Source organism: Parasteatoda tepidariorum, chromosome 9 (genome assembly GCF_982258835.1).
Source record: "Parasteatoda tepidariorum strain Cologne lab strain chromosome 9, Ptep-v5.0, whole genome shotgun sequence".
NCBI classification, from domain to species: domain Eukaryota; kingdom Metazoa; phylum Arthropoda; class Arachnida; order Araneae; family Theridiidae; genus Parasteatoda; species Parasteatoda tepidariorum.
Window position 1 is genome coordinate 46,811,074 of NC_141763.1, and position 23,158 is coordinate 46,834,231.

Genomic DNA, 23,158 nt, shown 5'->3' on the forward strand with positions numbered 1-23,158 from the left:
TTAAATCATGCAATTTAAATTTCCTAATTCTTAAACTAATACTTAATATTTCAAGTTAAGAAATATCCAGATATAAATTATTATAATAAATTATTAATTTAGCTTTTAAATCTTGCTTAAATTAATAAACTTCAGTCTTCAATAATAATCATATAGATATCAAAACTAAAATATTTAAATTAGATTACTAAAAATTATATGATAAATATTAAGAGTAGGGACAAATTTTCTATAACTTAACGACTTTCAAACCATCCAAGAGTAATTTATTATAATTGTCAGCACAATAAAGGCGTCTATCTCTTCTATCCTTAATTATTTCAAAATTAATGATAGTTAGCTATATAATAATAGACTGTTATAACCGATAATAAATAATTGATAGTTATAAATGATATAATAATACTTATAACTTCCTATATAATCAGTTTGTGGAAGACTTGGTTAAACAAACCTAAAACGTGAACTTAAATGCTTCGTTTCAAGTTCAATCTATTGAAAACTAAACATTATAAAGAATTTTTCCTTCATTAAAATGTTGCTATCAGCAAACTCATACATGCTCAACTTAAGTCGTTAATATTTAAATCTTAAATTGAAAGGTAAGATTTCTTCTAAAATAAATGAACGCTTTACCCCACCTTACTATTTTATCCATCTAGATTTTGTTACATATATTAATGAAAAATGATATGTTTACCCTTAACTTTGTTAGCTTTTAAATACCATCGTTAATTAGTGTTCATGTCAACCATAAAACATAAGATTAATGATTTTGTGTTTCCTGACAAGAATTTTTCCTCTCTCTAGGGATAAAAGTAAGTTTCGCTAAAACTCAGGTGGGATCTTTAAGGGGTTCTTTGGTAATCTAATTTAGTCTAATAGTAAAATATCACTAAAAATTTATCTAAAGCTCAGCTGACAATTGTATATTTTAATGGGAATGTAAATAGTTTTAAAAAAATAAACTTATGTTTAATAACTGTTGTTACCATCATAATTTAATTTTAAGAGTATAAATTAGCAATAATAATTGTATACCATCAATTTAACATTCGTGCTTTCCTTTTGAGATATTTCAATAGGTTTTTTTTTTATAGCGCTAATAGTGTTTGCATTTTGCTATAAGGAACGAGTAATTTTAATAACATTTGCGACACATTAATTTTAAAAAAGTAGTTTTTGGTTTGTTGATTTGGCGACAAATATTGTTTTAATTACAGTACGGAGTTCACTTAAACTGTAATAATAAATATTGTGAAAACAATTAAAATAATTAATTTCTGACTACATATAGTTAATTGTTAAAATGCGCATTTTTTGTCAGTTGATTCATCACCAAATATTGTTTAAATTATTGCATGGTGGTCACTTAAATTGCAATAAAAAATATTGAGGAAATAGTTCATATTAATTAATTACTGTTACAGTTAGTAGTTAAAATAAGTATTTTTTCCTGTTCATTTAGTGACAAATATTGTTTTACTTATTAGTCTTGGTTCACTTAAATTTCAATAGCAGATATTGAGTAAATCATTGATATTATCACAAATGACATTATTGAAAATTGTGAGGAATTAACTAAGTAGTTTATAACATAAACAACATATTTTAAAGGAAAAATAGCTTTCACGTTGCAAATCATCAATATTCTCTGTAAATATCAGTGTCTTGCTTTCAAACGCCTTTTGATTATTTTGTAATTACAATTTCAAGGTCAATAAAATATCTTGAATATTTCATTTTAACTTTTCCAGATTGAATTACAAAATTGAACTGTTTGTTTTAAAAATGAAAGCAATAACTCTTTGCTAGAGCATAATACACTAAAAAAAAGTATGGTCAAAATTATCAATATATGATTGTCTTAATGTTGATAACTGTCAACATATGATTGTTTTGTTGTAAAATTTACTGCGTTTCTGGTTTTATAGGAACATTAAAAACTAATTTTTACTGAAGCGCTTTGTTAATTATTTTGCTAAAATTACCAGTAAAATATAGTTCTATAATCTGAGAAAGAAATTGATAAATGTGTTAAAATTTTCAAATTTTAAAATGATTCCTTAGAGTTAATTAAAAACTATTTATTCGGATAAATTTACTTTTCAGTTTTGTATTTTTCACTAAATGTGAGGTAATACGATCTATAATATCGAAAATCAGAGTGCCTCATAAATCGTTACCATATGAACTAAACAATTACCAAATAAATCATCTAAATACCATAATTGTGGGTGTTTTTTTAACCAGAATTAAGTTTCTTTTTATCAAAAGTATCATTACCATAATTATGCTAATTTTACGCGAATTCTTTACTCTGCGTAAAATAAAAGTTAAAGAAGCAATTCTATAAACAATCTATTGTTAAAATAACAAAATAAGAATGATTTCAATAGTTTTAAAAACAACCTATTCTTAAAATATGAATGAACTCTGTTCAGCTGGCAAACATTTATGAATGGGACTGGGTGAATGATTAAAACCATTTGCTTACGCCTCCTTTAACATTATATTTCCAATTAAAACTTCTCCTTACAACACAATTGCATCTACAGAAATTGTTGCTCCGAAATGTTCTAACACTTCAGAAACTTTTGTAGGAGTATGCTGTGAAGTCATCGTCTCGGAAAAGATCCAAGCGCCCCCTGGTGGTTGATCCTAGCTGCCAGTTTCTTCACTCAAATGATGCGGCTCTGGATGTTCTCTTCTTGCATCTCTCTCAGCCCACCAATGAACATATTCAAAAGATGTTACCTCAGGCGTGTGTTTTTGTAGAAGTAAGGTAAATGAAGCGGTGGGCAATTTTTAGAAATGCATGAGTTAAAGTTTCTGAAGAGTTGTTATTTTGTTGTGCGCTGCGTAAATAATATTTACGTTTTTTTTCTTTTTGAAAATGTTTTTTAAGTGTTTCTTTTCAGTCCTGTTAGACTGCTTTGTTTTCTTCGCAAATACTCAAACGTTCCATTTAGGAATGTTATAAGTAAGTAGATACTTTTATTAAAAATTTAATATTGTTATATTTTAGTTTTTAAATGTTTTGTAAACTTTAAATTTATTTCACACAGATGTAACACGACTTTAATAAAATATATGAGTATATACCGTTACATTTTCAAACATTTTTTCTCTTTTTATATATTCTTAAAAATAATATTTTAAATTACTTTTAAAAGTATATTAAGTAATATTAGTGTATTTTTATGTAAATGCTTGTTATATATCATTTTTAGTGTTTTTTACATGTTTATTATTTTTATTGTATGACTTTAAAAGCAAAGTTAAAGTTATTCAGCAACTATTCTTGAATTTAATGTTGCCATAAATATTTGATTTAAAAGTTTTTAAACAATACAGTAAACTATGAGGTTAAAAGATACGAGCAAGCGTCTTAACAGAAATATTTTATATATTTCTATATGCATGTTATTTTTTTGATACAATTTTAAAGAAAAAATATTTAAGGCATTAAAATTATGAAGAATCTATTCAAGATTTTAATGTTACTATAAAAAAATTTCTTTAAGTTTTTAATCAGTAAAGTTTAAGGTTCAAAGTTATGAGCAAAGTTTAAAATAGTAATACAGCAACAGTTTTTTTTGTTTATGATATTATATTGTATGATTTTAAAAATTATTTAGGCATCAATAAAATTTTAAGTCAAGTAATTATAGTTTTAACACTATTGCTTAAGGTTAAAAGTTATGGACAATGTTTTAAAAAGTAGAATTGTAGATGTTGTATTTGTGTAACTTTTCTATTTAGTACAATTTTAAAAACTTATTTAAGGTAATAATAAAATTACGAAGCAATTATTGTGGCAAGTTTGAACACTTTTCATAATTTTTTTGTCCTGTCGATAATTTCAAAAATTTCTCCATTTTTCTCTCATTTTACATTCGAGTGACATTATTAAAAAAATCAATAAAAACTGCAGAAAATAAAGAATTTCTTTTTTGCACATATGAACAGTAGATTCTACTATATAAAATTTTTTCTTTGTTTATCATTGATCATATCGCTCTTAATCCGTTTCTTATTGTAAATGCCAAATACTTATTTAGCATGATACTTATTTAGCATTCTTAATTTAAAAAGCTTATCAATATTTTTTTGTTACTATCAGCACAAAATTAGCAAAAAATGTAAATATATGTTTTGTGTGTAAACTATCTGTTTACCCCATTTTTAAAAATACTTACCTGCAATATTTATTTATCACTTCATATCATTTTATTTGATTTTGTTTAATATTCCAGTCCTCATTAAAGTTATAAAACTAAAAACAGTGTTTTTTATTATAATGTAATCCAATGATATTACCTTATTACGCAAAATTCTGTGATAAACATATTTAAAATATTGTACTTAACTTATTTTACCACTTTACAATTACAGTTTTTAAACAGTAAATGAGTTATATTTATTTTTATAAAAAACATTACATAAAACTGCGCATAACTAACACACGTAATTAAGTAACAGTTGAAAAATTACAAAACATTATTGGAAATTAATTTTCCTCAAAATTGCTAGAAAACAAAAAACATTGAACGAGTTTTTAGAGTAACTAAAAATAAATAAGAATTTGGAAAACAGAATTGGATATGAAGTAAAACTAATTATTGAAAAAAAATAAATAGGTTTAATATTTATCTCACAAGAATCGGGAATTAAAGATCTCTAAGCTGACGTCACTTTGCTTATCTCTCCATAGGAAATTCATCAATGATTAATACAACCTATAGAAATACATTTCCATCATGATGTACAAATGAATTGCCCAAAAGTAATGAGGGAAACGACAATGGATTGATTTAGTGTTCAGAGGCATAGCTCAGCTTCTGACTTCGATATATCCATAATCTGAAAAACCAAATATATGTAAATACAAAAAGAAATTTTTTCAATCCCACAATTGATTTTAAAATCTCTCATTTTGCCACATAGTAATGATGAATTGATAAAGATGAATTGTCCAATAGCAAAGATGCAAGCAACAATTGATTAATTTAGTGTTCAGTGATACAGTTCAGCTTCTGGCTTGGAAGTATCCATAGCCTGAAAACTCAATTATATGCAATTACCAAAAAAAAGTTTTAAAATCTCCCAATTGATTTTGAAATATCTCATTTGAAATTAATTTTAATGTAGTAATCTGTTTATTTTCAAGAAAAGAAATTGTGCCGAAATCGTCAGAGTTAGTGAGCTAAGCAAGCAGGGGCTAAAAACTCTTATGAAAAGACAAAAATCAGAAAAATCATTTAGCGTTGATGTAAATTTTATTGAAACTATATTTAAAGTAAAAAATGTAAGTGAAATGTAGAAAAAATTTCATTATCTCCCGAACAACTGATAATAAAAAACGCAACTCGAATTATTTTGATATTACCGAATCATATTTTAATGTTTAAAAGTCTAAAGTAACGCAGCAAAATAATTATTGTAAATAAAATAATAATAAAGTAATAAAAATGATTTAAAAAAAAGGCGTCATAATTTCTTTAATCCAACAATTTGATAAAATTTCTTTTTTTTTAAATTATAATTTTTTAATACTTTTTTTTTACTTTAAGCAAACAGCACTTTTCTTCATTTCTGCTGTTTGTCACCATGTCTTAAAATTATTCTTCTACACTGTAAAAAATTCCGGATCTAATTGAGCTATAAAATACCTATTATTTGTGTAAATCATCGGTAAAATCTAATTAACAGTAAATTTCCTTTTTACATCGAAATGTTATGCTGTAATTTTTATGGTTATAGATATTTATTTAGAATCATTCAGCGTAAAATATAATTATAAATTATAGCAAATCAGATATGATATTTTTTCAGTAACATGTTCTGGTAAAAACTGATTTAACGGGAAAATGTACTGGTATCCTGAGTGATACTTTTAAGCGAAATTTTTCATATTGAACACAAAAAATATTTTATTATATAAGTTAAGTTTAAGTTCAAAGAGGAAATATTAGTTCAAAAACTTATTTCATTACTTCTTTTAATCGCATTATTACGGAAAACAAATGACAAAAGCGGTATTTAACGCAAACTTGTCAACTTAATTTTTTTTTTTATAGTTTAAATAAATTTCATGCGAATTAAAGAAGTTATTTGGATGGTATTTAGCAAAATATTTTAACTGAGCTAATTGGATGATTACGAACATGTTAGGATGTTACGCCAGTTCAATTAAAATAGTTACTTAAAGCTAAATTCCTTCACGAAGAGGAATGCAAGCAATTCCTATCTGAAATTGCTGCCTGCGACTAATTGCATCTAAGTTTTGCATCTTTAATATCATTTTCCTGTAGTTTTGGAAGCTCCCTTTGGAATTATATATACATGTATTGGAAGTACTAAAATATGAAAGAAGAATTTATGCTTTGTAATTTTAGTGTTGATAAAATGACTTCCTAATTTGGCGCTACAACCAGCTATAGTCTTTAGGAGCGTTATCATTCTCTTGCTGCCAGATTTAAAATTATTCTATAGTAAATTTTTAAAGAATAAGTTATCTTATGAGAAGAATTTTCTTGCACATACAATAGTCAAGTAGTAATAAACTTTCGTACACTGTAAAAAATTTAAAATCAATTTCCGGTAGATTCCACCGAAAATTTGAGAGCATCATCCGTAAAATCCATTTGTTCATATAAAATCTACCTTTACAGTCAAATGTTATACCATAATTTTTACAATGATAGAAATTTATTTGACGCCAGGTGGCTGAGTGGTAGAACTCCCGTGCCACAGGTCCTGGGATCGATCCTCGGACCGGGTAAGTTTGACTCAGCCTCTCATCCCTTCCGTGGGTCGATAAATGAGTGCCAAGCATGCTTGGAAACTAAACACTGGGGGTTCCGCGTTCTGCTGACCACCTAACCGGAACATCTGCTCCTGCACCCCAGATCCCAAGGTCAAGAAAACTGAGATGGGTAGAGTAGACTTCGCCCCTCTGTGAGCTGTCACTCTACTGAGTTTAGTTTTTTTAGATAAATATTTATTTAGAATGATTCGGTGAAGTTACGGTAAATATTACTGCGATAAATACGGTAAATCAGATTTTTTGTTCTGAAACAAGTTACGTTAAAAATGGATTCCACTTTTAAATAAACAGTAATTTGATCCCTAATATTTTACAGTGCATTTGTTTAAGCCGTTTGGTGTTACTTAAGCAGCTTTATGACATTGGTCTTATTGATAGAATTTATTGTTTGAATTAAGAGAATAATTAATTTTTATTAAATTTGGGTGGGGTTTTTCATCCCGAACAAAATCTCAAACAGTTCTTATTACAGTTCAACGGCTATTAATGGTTTAAAATCATTCAGGTACAAAATCTCAAACTCGTATAAGCTCAAAGAGACCAGACAACTGTCCCGAGACAGATGAAAAAGTTTAAAAAAAATTAAATTTAAAAAAAAAATTATAAATTAATATTTTTATAAAAATTTGGAAGAAAATCTCAAAATAACAAAAGTTTGCATTTAGAATTCTTTAATGTAAATTTACGCGTCCAAACCAATTTTAATGGAATTTTGAATGTACTCTGAGTTTTATTTGCTTTAAAAGTTAATATTATTGCGCATTTTCTCAAATTTCGAATAAATAGTTGTAAGTCCATGGAAGAATATACATAATGTTGAAGTGTCAAGTATGCCAAGCAATTATGGAGGACAATATGTGGATGTTATTTTGTAAATCAATATTTTTATGCATTTTTAGTGCTGTCTTAAAGGAGGAAAAATTAGCGCGAAAATATGTCTCTTATTAGGCATTATTATGGTACATTACAAACTTTTTCTTCGTAAAATAAAAACATTATTTGAAAAGAACTTTAGAGCGTGACCATTTCTCTATCTCTTCCTTTAATTTACAACAATAAAATTATCACTTAATTAGTAAATTTAATGAAATACCCTAAAGTAAATATTTATAAGCAGTAGAGAAAAAAAGTTCTTTTATTAAAATAATAATACACTATCTTTGCTACCACTGGAAAAAATACTTTTTGAAACAATTGAAAACATGTTATAGAACTCATATCAAAGCCCCACTTAAAACAATACCAGTACGCAATACCATAAAAAAGCGACATTTGTGTAGGAAGGTTTTCTATGTTTCCTATAAATGAATTTCGAATATGCATAGCTTATTTTTTTATTATAGCACGTAGCTTTTTTTATTCAACTAATGCATATTACCAACATTAATTAAACATCATTGTAGTCAATAATAGCAAGGGATTTTTTTTCGGTTCCTTTTAAGGAATAAGTACTTTTACTCTATTAATTTTGAATTTTAGTGTATAGCCTATCTCTTTTATTTTAATATACATATGTTGCCTAAACTAGTGAATAATCGGTGGAGTTAATAAAAGTAGGGAGATTTTTTTTACGTTTCTCCTAAGCGAATCAGAACCACTTTCCTATTAATTTTGCTTTTGAATACATAAATAATGTTTTTTTTAAATTTCAATTACCGTTGATTTTCAATAATTACTCTTTTAGAAGCACATTGTAAAAAAATAATTATAAAAAAAAGTGGTATAAGATAACTTTAAAAATATAAATTTGATGACGTAGGCCACGCGTTTTCGTTTTTTGATCAAATAAAGCTATAAGCTAGAAATACCACTGATGTAAGTTTTTTTTTAAATATGTGAGTTATTGCATTTAATGAAATACCTAAAATTTTAAACAATGGCTAGTACTTAACCAATCTGAAAATTCCATTTCGTTTTTATCTGATCCCTCTCGAACGATTTGTCGTAGAATGTTCTAACGTCGACAATGACTCTTATCATGCCTTGAACTATCTGTGTGCCAAATTTTATAGCTTTCGATCGGATGGTTTAAAAGTTTATAAAGGGCAAACACACAAACATCCACAGACGGACAGGTATTTATTTTTATACATATAGATTAAAGTATTTATACTTTGTAACGCATATGAGTGTTGATAAAACGACATTATAATCCTGTGCTACAACCAGGATTCTTTATAATCCTATGATACAAGTCCTTAAGAGCCTTAACAATATCTTTCTACCCGTTTTAAAATTATTCTAAGTTGAGTTCTAAAGTAAAGTTCTACGGAATAAATTTTATCGTGGGTAAAATATTTGTAGTATTATCCTCCGTTTACAAAATATTGTAGATACAAGTTCTAGCACGAAAGAATGCATAGAATCATTCGGGTACAAAATCTAACATCGACATAAGCTCGAGGGAGTGAAAAATTTGTGCGAAAATATTTAACTTGGCAGAGAACTGTTATGAGACAATAGATATATTTTGTTATATTGTTATATTTTTGTTATATTTTGTTGCGCATCGTAATGTTAATAAAACAACTTTCTAATTCTGTGCTATAAATAAATAATGCCCTTCGGATCCATAACATTTTCTTTCTGCACTGTCAGTAATTTCTCGGAAAAATAATTAAATAGAAATTTATATAAATGTTATTTTAACACATTCAAACAGAACAGCCAAATAATCATAAATAAGATGGTATTCAAGCTGTTAAGTGTGATAAAAACAGTTTATTAACTGCTTTAATCTAATATTGTTAAACAGTCAGAAATTTATCACGGCAACAACCAATGAAAAAACTTCGTTCCTCGCAGCTGGATGCATATTATAACTAAGAAGGCTAATCTGCCAATCTCATGACCGAGAGCCATGATGGCTCTGGGGATAGAGCGTTTGTTTTCCAATGAGGTGAACCGGGTTCGAATCCCAGCAATAGCTGGTCGATACGAATTTCGCGTCTGGCTTTCACCGACCATAGTGCTGTCGTAAAATATCCTCGGTGGCAGACGCGTGGTTGGGCTAAAGTCCCCGTGCCGTCAGGCTAACCGTGGGAGGCTCTCGTGGTGTTCCTCTCCATGTAACGCAAATGCGGGTTAGTTTCAACAAAAAAGTCCTCCACGAAGGCAAAATTTCTCCCAATACTTTATCCAGGAGTTTCCTTGTCTTTTAGATTGGGTTCAAAATTACAAGTCTACGGAGTTGAGCATTAGTAGTCGTAAACCCAAAAATTGAAAGAATTAATTACTTAAATAAATGAATATTTTTTTTATATCTAAATGGAAGACAATATAATTTTTTAAATTTATGTGAGAAACAATCCTAGTTTATCAATTAAATAATTCATATTTTAAAAAATGTATAGGATTTGATGAATTTAATTTTTAAAAAGAATATGCCATCTCTATCAGAATGAAGAAAAAAAACTGAATTATGGAGCTTTTTAAACACGTTATCGAAACCTCTAAATGCATTTTATTTCTAATGACCATTTTTGGCAGAGTCTTAGCTTTTTTACTTCTCAGGAATAACTCAATCAAATATTTCAAACAACAGAGTTGAACATTAGTAGTCGTAAACCCAAAATTGGATCGGCTGTTCAACGGAGGAAATAAAATCTAGCGACAGAACGGGGTTCGTGTGAAAGAGTAGACACAACAATATTTCCTCCATTCTCTTCAACACCTAAAGAGCTTCCAGTGCCCTGCACTCTCCAATGTGTGACCCTGGACTATTATATTAAGAGACTTCCATTCACCCATGGCTGGCTGCACCATAAAGCTGCTTAACTCAAAAAAGTCTAGTATTTTTTACCTCCTACGATAGGGGAAACAATCAGATAATCTAATTAAACAACTTTTCGTGGTTCATTTGATAAGATAGAACTCAACCGCAATCTAACTCTTATGACTACTAATTAACGAAAAGACTAACTCCAATGTCCAGTTAAATGTCTTTTTTATGGTTTTAAAAACAGTCTATAAATAAATGGTTAAAAAACGGTAAAGTTTTGTATTCATGGTTTTTTAACCATACTAGTTATACTCTTTAGCGCAAACTTTACGTTTAATTGGATGGAAAGACTACTGCCAATCACTTTACCGTAATTTTAGAAGGAAAAGCCTAACAGTGTTATTTTAAAATAAATCCGTAGAAAAATTCTGTACGGAGAAAAAAAAGTAAGGTCAAAACTATCAGAAATTGCACTGTAAAAAATTCCGGTGCCGGTACTTTTTTACCTTAACTTGATACGAAACAAGTTGCGGAACAGCAAATCTGATATCCCGTAATCTTTGCAGCAATAAATATCATAAAATCACTGAATCACACTAGTTAAATAAATATTATTGCAAAAATTACGATATAATATTTTAAGGTAAAAACGTATTTTACGGTAAATTGAATTTTATGAATCATGCTCCCAAATTGTCTGTACATGATACCGTAATTTGATTATGTTTATAATTTGCCATGTTTAAAATCTACCATATTTATAGCTCTAGGGAGCACCGAAAAGCTCTGTAACTTTTACCAAAGCGATTTGGTAAGGAGTTAGATGAAATCTACAACAAAATATGGTTTTATGATACGTTTTAAAATTTCGTAAATGTGGCAAAATTTGGAATTTTTGCTATGATACCTTAGAGCAAAGCATAAAAAAAGACATTTTATTCGGTTAAAGTTACTTTTTAGCTTTGTATTTTTTACTAAACGCGCGGTAATGAGAATTATAATTTTGAAAACCAGAATTTCCGGTAAACTGTTCATTTATGAATGAAAAAGTACCAAATAAATAGTTTAAATGCCATATATTTTAGTTTTATCAACCCAATTTATGTTAGGTTTTTTCACCGGAAATATTTTTACAGTACCGTAATTTTACCAGATTTTTTTCTCCGTGTAGTGAACAAATTCACTCATGGATAAAATCCTAAGTGGCATTATCTTAGCCATGCCATTTATAAGATATAAGTCGTATATTATCATGAAATTTATAAGTTAACGGTTTACCGAAATTCTAAGACTCATGGTTATTAAATACTGTAGATAAAAGTTCTATCACGAATGAAAACTCAAACAGATATAATCGTGTAAGCACAAAATCTTTTATCGGAGTAAGCTCGAAGGAATAAAAATATTAATAACTTTATGCGACAACTTTTATGAGATAGTGGAAAAAGTTTTTTAAAAAATCATTCTGTAAATCAATTCTTTTATTACAGTTTATTAAAGTATGCTCTTTTAAGGTTACGTAGTACAAAACCTCAGAAGAACAAAAATTCGCAGGTAAAAAAATATTATAGGAAAAATTCTCACGTCCCTAACAATTATGTTGGAATATAAAATGTAGTATAAAGGTTTTGCTTTTAAAATCGTTTTTAATATGCTCTTTAACTTATTATTATTATTACAATTTTCTTTTAAAATTTCAAATGAGCAAAAGTTTGCGTGAAAAAAAATAGCGTCTGAAAAACTCATAGGAGTCAAATAATTTTAGGAATTATGGGGAATAATTTCGAGATAATTTTGAATTATTTTTTATGCTTTTCAAATTATTTTCTTTTGAAATCTGAAATGAACAAAAGCTTGCGTGATAAGAAATAATGTCTAAAGAACTCTTAAGAATCAGATAATTTTGGGATAATTTTGAATTATTTTTTTATGATTTTTAACTTATTATAATTTTATTTTGAAATCTCAAATGATCAAAAGTTTACTTGAAAGAAAGCAACGTCTGAAAAACTCTTAAGTACCAAATAATTTTGGGAAATGACATATGCAGGGTCTTCTTTGTAAATCAATATTTTTATGTATTTTTCGTCAAAAGATCTTTCCTCTTTGCCCTAAATGCCAACAAAATCAGGCATCACCTGAGCACATCTTGAACTGTTTAGGGCTGGACTGGAATGACATTCATTCCTCTCCCATTCTGGTTTCGGATTTTCTTAATGTCAACGGATTTATTGATCTGGTCTGACCCCGTCAGACCAGATGGGAATTAGCAATAACAACATGTATTTTTCGTAAAAATTCTCGAATGAAGAATATTCTGCATGAAAGAAACTCTTACGTACACTGTACATATATGCTGGATCTAATTACATACTTAAAATTAATAAAAAATTGAGAACGTCACGCCGTTTCTATTTTTTTTTTAAGATTGGCTATAATTAACATGGTTTAGTTTTTATACTCGTTTGATGGTTTGAATATCCTAAATAATTTAAATTCTTATCGATAATTTAACTCTTTATATTCAGTCAACGTTTCAGAATAACATTGAATTTACCAATTTTTTGTAAATTTCACTGTATATCTCTTCGTTCATTAGCTAGATCATGACGACCTTGAAACTCACCAGGTAATGATAGTTGCATAGCGAGTTCCACCTACATCCTACCGAACGAACAATCCAATTTTTGTGCTGTTTTTCCTTCATATATACAGCCAGTCACAATTATTTTCTATAGCTATGATTCTCAACCACTGTGCCGCGGCACTTTTGTGTGCCACCAAATTCTTAAAATGTGCCGCCAAATATTAGAAATGATACAATAAAAATTATAATGCTTTTATTATTATGAGTAAAGTTTAAATTAAAGAAAAGTGTATATATATATATATATATATATATATATATATATATATATATATATATATATATATATATATATATATATATATATATATATAAAAATAAATACAAGAAAACACTAAGAAAATTAAGAAAACAATAAGTAACATTTATTGCGCTTAAGCTGCAAGTAAACAGCACTCATTAGATAAGTTACTACTTATCTAAGTTTACTTATTATTTCCCACCCCCTTTTTTTTCATATGTCTATAATTTTTCTTTGTTTTATTCTTCATTTTGAACTTATATATATATATATATATATATATATATATATATATATATATATATATATATATATATATATATATATATATATATATAACATACTTTTTATAATTTTTCCACGCTTTAACCACGTGAACACCTTTGTCGGCGATTGCATTGTCTCTAACAATCTTAAAATAAGATGGAAGTGTTTAAATTGTATATGACGCACAATTTTAAAAAATGTTGTAAGAGCTAATCATTAAAGTAAGCTATACAATTAATAAACAAATTAACAAAGGATAACTAAAAAAACAAATATGTAAAATTAAAGGATAACTAACAAAAATTAAGCTAACAATTAATAATTAGCAAAAAAACTAGTTAACAAGAAATCACAAAAAACAGTTAATAATTATAGGAAACAAGCTAAAAATTAATAACTAATAAAGAAAATTGATCGAAAGAAATAATTAATCCATTTTATTGGTCGAGAGAAATAATTAATCCCTATTGTGCTTTTGTAGTACATATTATTTTATCTCACAATCAAAATTATTATCACAAACTATTTAACACAGTGTAAAAGAGGTAATTAAACAACTTTTAATCTAATTTTTTTCATTGTGTGACGTCAAATTTCGAAATCGTCAAAATTGTGCCGCAACAAAAAAAAAAGGTTGAGAATTACTGTTCTATAGAGTAGGATCCATTGAACGTCTCAGTCACAGTCCCTTCTTTATATAGACTACACTTAAGTCTGATTTTAAGTGATGTTTAATTGATATAGGTCTTAGCGTTGCTCAGACACGTCTGTCTCTAGTTATTGCATTCACATATTTTATTCAAAGCCTGCTTTTCAAGTTAAACACATATTTTGACAATGCAACCCGAAGCTTAAAAGTCTATCTTCGATAGTACGAACTTTAGTTTTTGCTCAGAAAATTCCTGTCAACCAACAATACCTGTTTTACATGTTAGTATATTTCAAATGCAATCTTATTGGGGTATTGTCCAGAAGACTCAGCAAAACGCAATCCTCTTTCGTTGCCCCATTGCTGACATTCATGTTTCTCAGGTCGTATGACGCTCCAAATAACTGTTAGAAAATTTGAACTTACAAAGATAAACTTTCAGCCATCGGATAACTTTAAAATTATTAATTGGAGTTCTAATGTGCTATAGGGTAAACTAACCAGTGAAGGAACACTTACGCTTCGCTTGCCTTTTAAGAAATCATATTAATTTCAAAATTAGTAATTTTAGTTAAATGACAGTGTCAACATATTTGTTACTAATTGCAAATTATATAAAAAAAATTGCAGAAAACTTACATAATATTGTTTTAATGTTTTGGAGGTTCAAAAAACAAGTAGTAAGAAGACCAAGTGAAGGAACAGGTCTTACCAGTGAGTGAACATCCAGTAAAGGAACACTTAATTTTGGTTATTTTCTTATGCTCTTTATGAATTTATAAGCAATGCAAATATTTAAAAACAAGCCTATTCTTGAAATTATAACATATAAATACTTGGAAAATGTTAACTTTTTTTTTTGTAATCATGAATTGAAAATTAAAGTGTCAACATATTAACACATACTGTTCATTCACAGGGAAATCTATGCCCAGTAAAGGAACATGCCTGTTCCCTCATTGGTTAGAAGTTGTTTTTCGTATTTTTAACTTACTTTTGATGCGGAACATCACTAAAGGTACAAGAAAATTAAAGTTTATCTTTTATTTTCATTAACTTAGAAAAAACTCCAGTAAAGGAACACTTGTTCCTTCACAAGTTTTTCATCGTTTGGAGATCCAGTGAATAAACACCCCCTTATCTTAGTACTTTATTATGCTATGATGCTTAAAAAAATAAAACGTAACTTCAATAACTATATTTTGAATTTTCCTTTTCACAGTGAGAAAAAAAAATATTACATGCAATTAATTCCACTTCAAACATAGATACAAACACTTACGTTATAATTTTTTCAAGGAAACAAGGTGCTTCAGAGATAATAACAAATTTAAAAAAATTTTCAGGGAAGTCTATTTGACCAGGTAATCCAAAACATCGCTAAATGACTTCCTATTGCTTGGCAGTAAGCTATTGTTACCAATCAATCTAAAGAAAAACTTTCAAATTCTTATTTTTAATCAATATATATGAAATGTTCAATCACTGAGTAGTGCTCCTTCACTGGTTGGTTTACCCTACCCTTTCCTTTCCCGGTACTGCATGATTTAAGTGAAGACGATATGAAATCACACAACATGTATGACTGCGTAAAACCTGTAACATATAAAATATGTGAACATGCGAAAATCAAGATATAGATGTGTATATCCGAGCAACACAAAAGTCTAGATCAGTTAAAAGTCTAGATCATTTCCCCCAAAAAAATCAGACCGTGAAATCAAACTAAGAGATAAAAATATCAGATGTGTAGCAGAAATGCAGCAGAAAGTGTAGCAGAAATCAATGATGAAAAATCAGTTGAGTAGCAGATATAAAATAGGAACTTTGCAATGCAGTTAACGTAAGAATCCTGCTCCATTGAAAATGTTTGTTTATAACTGTAAATATAATGCAAATACCACACTGAAAAATTTGTGTTTTGTTGGGTTGAGTGAAGGTGGTACTCGACGTGGCAACCATCGCCATGCGGTAAGTTTCAGGGTTGTTCTGTTTTAGCGTAATAAACGAAGTGAAACTTTTGGAAGAGTTAGTAAACTAATTTTCGTGAAACATTGCGGGAATGTAAAATTGAGTTATTGATCAGATTTTAATTTATTTGGATTATTCAAGATTCAAGCCAAAAATCAAGCATAAAAACTAATTTATTTTTTTATTTTAAAAACTTCTGCTAATTTAAAAAAATTATAGTCATGAGTATTTCAATTTTACATTGATTTTAAGCACGATAAGCGATTGGAAGATACTAACCGATTTTAAAATTATTTATGCCAGTTTTATTCTTTCTAGAATAAAAAAATTCATTCGAAATTTAAATATTTCAATTTTTATTTTGGTCCACTACATTGTTCATAATGAAAAGTTCACTGACAATTATTCCAAAAAAATAATATAATTCCAATCTTCTTTTAAAGAATCATAGAAACTACATCAGTGTCCATTCCAACAATTAAAGCAATATTTTAAATAAATTTCAATCATTTCAACCATTATATTCTTCAAAAACAAATAAAAATAAATCAACAGAAAACCAACACTAGCACAGTCAATTTCTAATTTATTTCATGAAGTTAAATAAAAGATTTTGTTCCTAAAAAAAAATACATTTGCTTCGTAAAAACTTAAAGTTCTATATTTTAATGACTCACAATAAGATATACAAAAATTTAAATACCCATCCTCGGTTGTAAGCATTCTAGTAAAAATACATTAAATCTTAAACATTTCAATTGTCTACATCATTTTATAGAAGATAAATGATATTACGCATTAATTTTAAATGCATATGTCAGACAAAATGCAAAATAAGTATGCTTGAATAGATCGTTGACCGGTTAACGAGCAAAACAATAAATCCTTTTAGAATATTAAATTGGAAAAAAAAATACATATCTATCTGATTCGTTTTATTATTCATTTGTTTCGCAGTTGATATGCATTATTATGTCACTAAAATTTATCAGACTAATTTTTTTTCTTAAAATTCAAAGACATTTATTTCATTTTATCCATTATGGACATTTATAGGATGTCATGTCACTATTAGTCATAAAAATAACTGCATAGCTTCTTAAATAAATAAGAAATAATATTTTTATCTGTCTACTATGATAATTCAGCAATTTAGCAAATGAATTTTCTAAATTTTTAAATCTTTATTTTCTTATATCAATGTATAAATGATAAAAGTTCTCTTCTAAAATAATTAATAGATTCGAAAATTCGGAAAACTGAATTATTAATTCCAATTTTCATTAAGGGTTTTCATTAAGTAAAATATTGAGACTAACTGCAAATTTTTAACATTACTTTTCCCAAAATGGATTATGTTTTCCAGAAAAAGCTTCCGCTACTTAATTTTATTTATTTTTAAAATACACTTTCAACATGTACTAGCTCACTCTCGCCAGTTCATAAATAAATGAAATATCATAGTAGTCCTTGTTATTTATGAAGAACGTGAAATAATTTTATTTTATAGCTACCTTTTATCATTTTAGAGAAGTACACCTTATTATTTCATGCATTATTTTATAGTACTATAAAGTCTAAAAATATTAAAAAAATAATTAGCTAGCAAAAGCATTAGTAAAAGTAAAAGTATTAAAATATAACGGGCAAGCAGAAGCATGAATAAAATAAATAAACACATAAAGAGATAAACAATAAAATAAAAACAGACGATAAAATTAGAAGACCTTTTTGGAACAACAGAGAGTTGTTGATTTTTTAGAGATTAGTTTTTGTTGTGGAATTTGAGTTTTCATATAACCCGTTACGGGTTTATCTAGTTTGCTTTATAATATTTAATCTATCCCGTTACGGAAGAGTTTTCATATATCCAGTTACGGGCACTTTTTCTATTTTGTTTTATCAGATTTAACTATCCCGTTACGGGTACTTTACATTTGTTACTGTGTTTGTTGTAGTATGAAATAAATGTTCTTTTTTTTAATAAGACATGGAACTGCTCCTTAATATAGCTTGATACGCTACATTACACTTTATTTCAAAGATAATCACGCTCCTCTATCATACGCCTTGTTACTGTTTACATGTATTTACGCTCTTATGTACGGTAAAATACATCATTTTATAGAAAGTATATATATTTATATTATAGTAAATATATATATATTTATGTTTCAAAGGTAACCAAATTCTTTTAAATTATGTTCTTTTACCGTGAATGAATTTATAGGAGTACACTTTATTTCAAAGATAATTGCGCTCCCTTTACATACGCTTTTTTACCATTTAAAATACTTTACCTTCTTTTACCATGAATCATCTCATAAGAAAATACGTTATTTCAAACGTAACTACGTTCTTTTGACCTACACTCTTTTACCATACATCATTTCATAGACAATTTAAAAACCAATACAGTACAGGATTAACTAAAATAGTTCATTAAATTTAAGGGCTAATTTCTAACAAGAACACAATGAATTAAGATGGGTAATAAATAAAAAAAAATACGTATACTCAACACGTGCACACGGAGAAGAAATTCTAGTAAAATAGCAGTATTGTATTGTAATTGCAATCCAGGTAAAATAATGGTAATAAAAACTAAAATATAAGGTATTTAAACTATTCATTTGATAGTTTTTCCTTTCACATGGTAACGGTTTACCGGAAATTCTGGTTTATATAATTATAGCTCTTATTAACACACATTTAGTAATTTTTTTTTAATGGCGGGCACTTGGGGTTTGTCCCATTGGCCACAGAAATGCCAGAACCGCTACTCTCTTCTCGTGGCACCTGTGGCGAAGCCATGGCGATGGAGCAGCTTCACCCACGTCACACAACCATAAACCCGTTTATAGGACGGATCACATTCACACAAAGAGGAAAGGACATAGAGCACAGAGAGATAGAGAGAAACATCCCTGCCCTGAGCAGGATTCGAACTCGCGGCCAACGGCTCCGCAGTCAGACACGCTAACCCCTCTGCCACCTGGTCGGCATTTTGTAAAAAATACAAAACTGAAAAGTAAATTTAACTATATAAATAGTTTTTATGCCATGATTTACGTCCTGATGATAAAATTAACAAATTTTACCACATTTACCAAATTATATCACATACCATAAAATCATATTTTGCTGTTAATTTAATCGAAATCATTTTTAAAGGGCTTCAGTAAAAATTATAGATAATTTTGCTGTTCCCATAGAACCAGAAGCATGGTAAATTTTACCATATTCTGGTATAATTTTGATCATTCTTCGTTCTCAGTATTTTTATGTACTGTAAACTTGTTTCTGTGAAGTTGGGTGCATCTTTGGTCATGGAGCTTTGGTCTTTGGAGACATCTAAAACCTCAAACGTTAAGACTAAGCTGTGTTTATTCAAATGAAAGGCAAAAATTGTAGATTAAAAAGATTAGCTTTAGTATTGTCTTTATTCTAAAAAATACATTTGAAAACAAGAAATACTTGCTAATTCTTTCGTAATAAACTCATCTTTTAAACTTTAAAGGTTGACAGTTCTTGGTTAGGAAATATAAAACGTTATTTTCTTACATTTTAAGAATAAAGAAAATCCCTAATGACATTTCCGACATTTTAAGAATAAATATTCAAGAAAGAGATGCTGAATAAAAATGTTAATGATAATGTAAAAATTGAAAGATTTGAAAAATCTTGTTATAATAAATTTATGTACTTCTTATAACAATTATGAAATTATTTAATTATTTTGCATCAGATTATTCAAACTGAAAATAATTGAACGCTTTTTTGCTCTATAGAAATGATGTATTTGTTCATTTATTTGTAAGTTAGAAAAATTTACATTTATATCATAACGTTTCTATTTTAATGCATTGTATCCATTTGTTAAAAAAAAATTGATTTAGGAAGAATTCAAAACCTTTAAAAATTTTATGCAAGTTATAATAATCCCATTATCCTAGTTTTATTAATAATGATAAATATTATATTATTTGTGTCCTTTGTTTAGTTTGATTGTAAATTAAAGAAATTTGTTTCAACAAGTATTCCTATAAAAAAAGTAAGATTTTATTCGCAAGAATTAAATTTAGCTTATTTGTAGGAGTTTGAGTATTTTTGAAAACAATCAAACGCTTCTAAACTCTTTAGAAATGGAATTATTTATTTCTTTTTAGTTTTATTTATATGCAAATTTGCAGAGAATGAATTCGTTTAACTAACTACTTTTTGTAAGAATTTGGGTAATTCTTCTGAAAATTTTAAAAGTCACGTAAAATACAAAATAAATTCGTTAATGCGACATTTTTAACTCCTCTGTTCAAATTTTTTGGCAGCAATTTTCACAAGTTACAGAAAACAAAAGGTAATTTTTATGTTTTCTAAGGAAAATAATTTTGTCACATAAGATCTTGTAGAAAAAAATGTTCTTGCATCAACTTCTTTATTGTTTAGTATTTTTCTCGATCAGCTTATGTTTAGTATTTAATGAAGCAGCAATAGTACTATTTTTTACAAATAGCCAAAAAATAATTAACATCCACTTTCATTTAAAGGTACGATTAACGAACAATTTTAATTAGTTTCTTTCGAAAATAATTGCATAAGCTACTACAATATTATACATAAACAATATTCACGATATTAAAATATTTACAGTAAAAAAAAATACGTTACTTTAAATTCAAATATTTATCTCAGAGATTTGCCGTATTTTAATTTCTGTCTTAGAATGTTCGAATATTTAAGCAATAGTAATACGCTTAATACATTTTTGATTTGAATAGAAATAGATTTTTATAGTTAAAACCTTTTCTTATTGTTTCTAATAGTTTATTTTCGTTTAGCATCGTTAGTAGCAATTATTAGTAATAACGATATACGATTCATGAGAGGATCATCTAATATAGTCGTGCTATATTAGATGAATAAAGTTTTATGTTAAGTTTACATAGGTTGTGATCATTATTTCAATCAATCCAGTGTGTTTATTACATAAATTTTATTTAACGTTTTAGCACTTTCAGCAAATATACATCTTATTTATAATATACGATACAGCTATTCGGAGATACTCTGTGAAAAAATTCCTGACGAAGTCGATGGCAGCTGAGAGTATAATACACTTGGACCAACCATCACCAGCGTTTCAAATTTGAATTACTTTAAAACGTAGTTTAATAATTTTAAAACTATCCCTTGAACTGCGCTACTTTGTCTCAGAATATGCAAATAAATGAAAATAGTTTCTGAAGCTGATCTATATCAGCTGAGTGGCCTTGAAATTTCAAACCTGATCCTGAAAACAAAGGGAGATTTGGATAACAAATTCAATTTTGAATTACAAATTAAGAATTACAACTTTATAGTCCATTCTATCATCTGGAACCATCATAGAAAAGGGAGGAGTTGAAGTAATGTCGATATGAGGGACATTGGAGCCATCTAAATGATAGGCGGATAAGCATTTTACTAGTAACCTTATTCTGTTATTCACACATACACTGTTAGAAATTCTCGGTAGAAATGGATAAATAACAATTTATTTAATTGTTATTTTACCATACATCACCAAAACAGTCAATTAACCGTAAAAAAGGTGACATTTAAATTGTTATGTATAGGAAAAAACGTTTGATTGTTTTTAAATACGGTTTAACAACCAGAACTTTATCCACGCTAACTAGGGTAATAATCAGAGCAATATGCTAGCATATTGTGCTAGCATATTGTAACTATGATGCATATTGTAACTAGGCTCTTCTGGGTGTATATCCAGCTGGATGCATATTTTAGCTGAGACGGTTAATCGGTTTATTTCACGTCCGGCTGAACAAGGTTCAATTCCCAGCGTTAATACAACAATATTTCATCCATTGCTTCAATACATGAAAAGGTTCTAGCATCCTGCACTTTTTAATCGATGACCCTAGACGATTACAATACGAAACTACTATTCACGCAAAAATAGCGCAGTATCCACAAAGCTCCTATGTCCATTTACGTTTTATTTTTATTTTTTAGAAACTAAACAAGTTGTAAATGGTTACAAAACCATATAGTTTTGCGTTCACGGTTTTTCAACTGTACCAGTTGTAAACGGTTTCTTTACCGTAAAAATAAAGAAATGTTTCTAACCATAAACTTTGAGATTAATCATATAGACAAACTGATGCCGGTTAGTTTACGTAATTTCAAAACTGATAAAAATTCTGAATGAGAAGTCTAACAGTGTAGTATAATGAAAAATATATAGAAGATATTCACTGAATAAATTTCTTTCGTAATGAGTGTTGATTATTTAGTAATCTGTCATCTAAACTCAATTAGTATACAATGAAATAAAATAACTAATTTAATACTTCTTAATTCGCTTAACTTGTTAATCAGTGAAGATGGTCTTATGGAAATCTTTTTTTATATACATTTTCATATGCCTGTGAATGTATCAGTCATTTTTTGTTAATTTTTTACCGATGAGATTCGATACGTTATTAAGATAATAAAGAATTCACTTAATAATTATTTTTATTCCTAATTGTTAATTTTATTATTAACACAAATATTGAAATATGAGAATATCATTCAATATATTTGATACTTATAATTGAGATTTCGGATAGGAGCTATCAATACAATTTCAATATCACATGAAGTTTTTTGAATAAGATAAAATACCCACTCAATAATTCTTTTATCTTTTATCTATTTTTTTAAATAAAAAACACTCTGGGATATCGTAATTAAATTGTATTTGTGTTTCTGATTTCTCAAATAATAACAAGCACAAATTATAGCTGATATCAAAACTTTACGAAGTTCTTCGAAATTAACAAGAA

The 23,158-nt window shown here is 27.8% G+C and overlaps 1 pseudogene across 1 annotated transcript in view; it reads left to right on the forward strand.

Annotated features, from left to right (window-relative positions):
• Positions 1-2,703: 2,703 nt before the first annotated feature.
• The window catches only part of LOC107456145 (FMRFamide receptor pseudogene), a 58,963-nt pseudogene continuing 38,508 nt past the window's right edge, over positions 2,704-23,158 (forward strand). Inside the window, exon 1 of the transcript XR_015429200.1 lies at positions 2,704-2,983. The product of XR_015429200.1 is annotated as an FMRFamide receptor pseudogene (transcript). The remainder of the gene's footprint in view (positions 2,984-23,158) is intronic.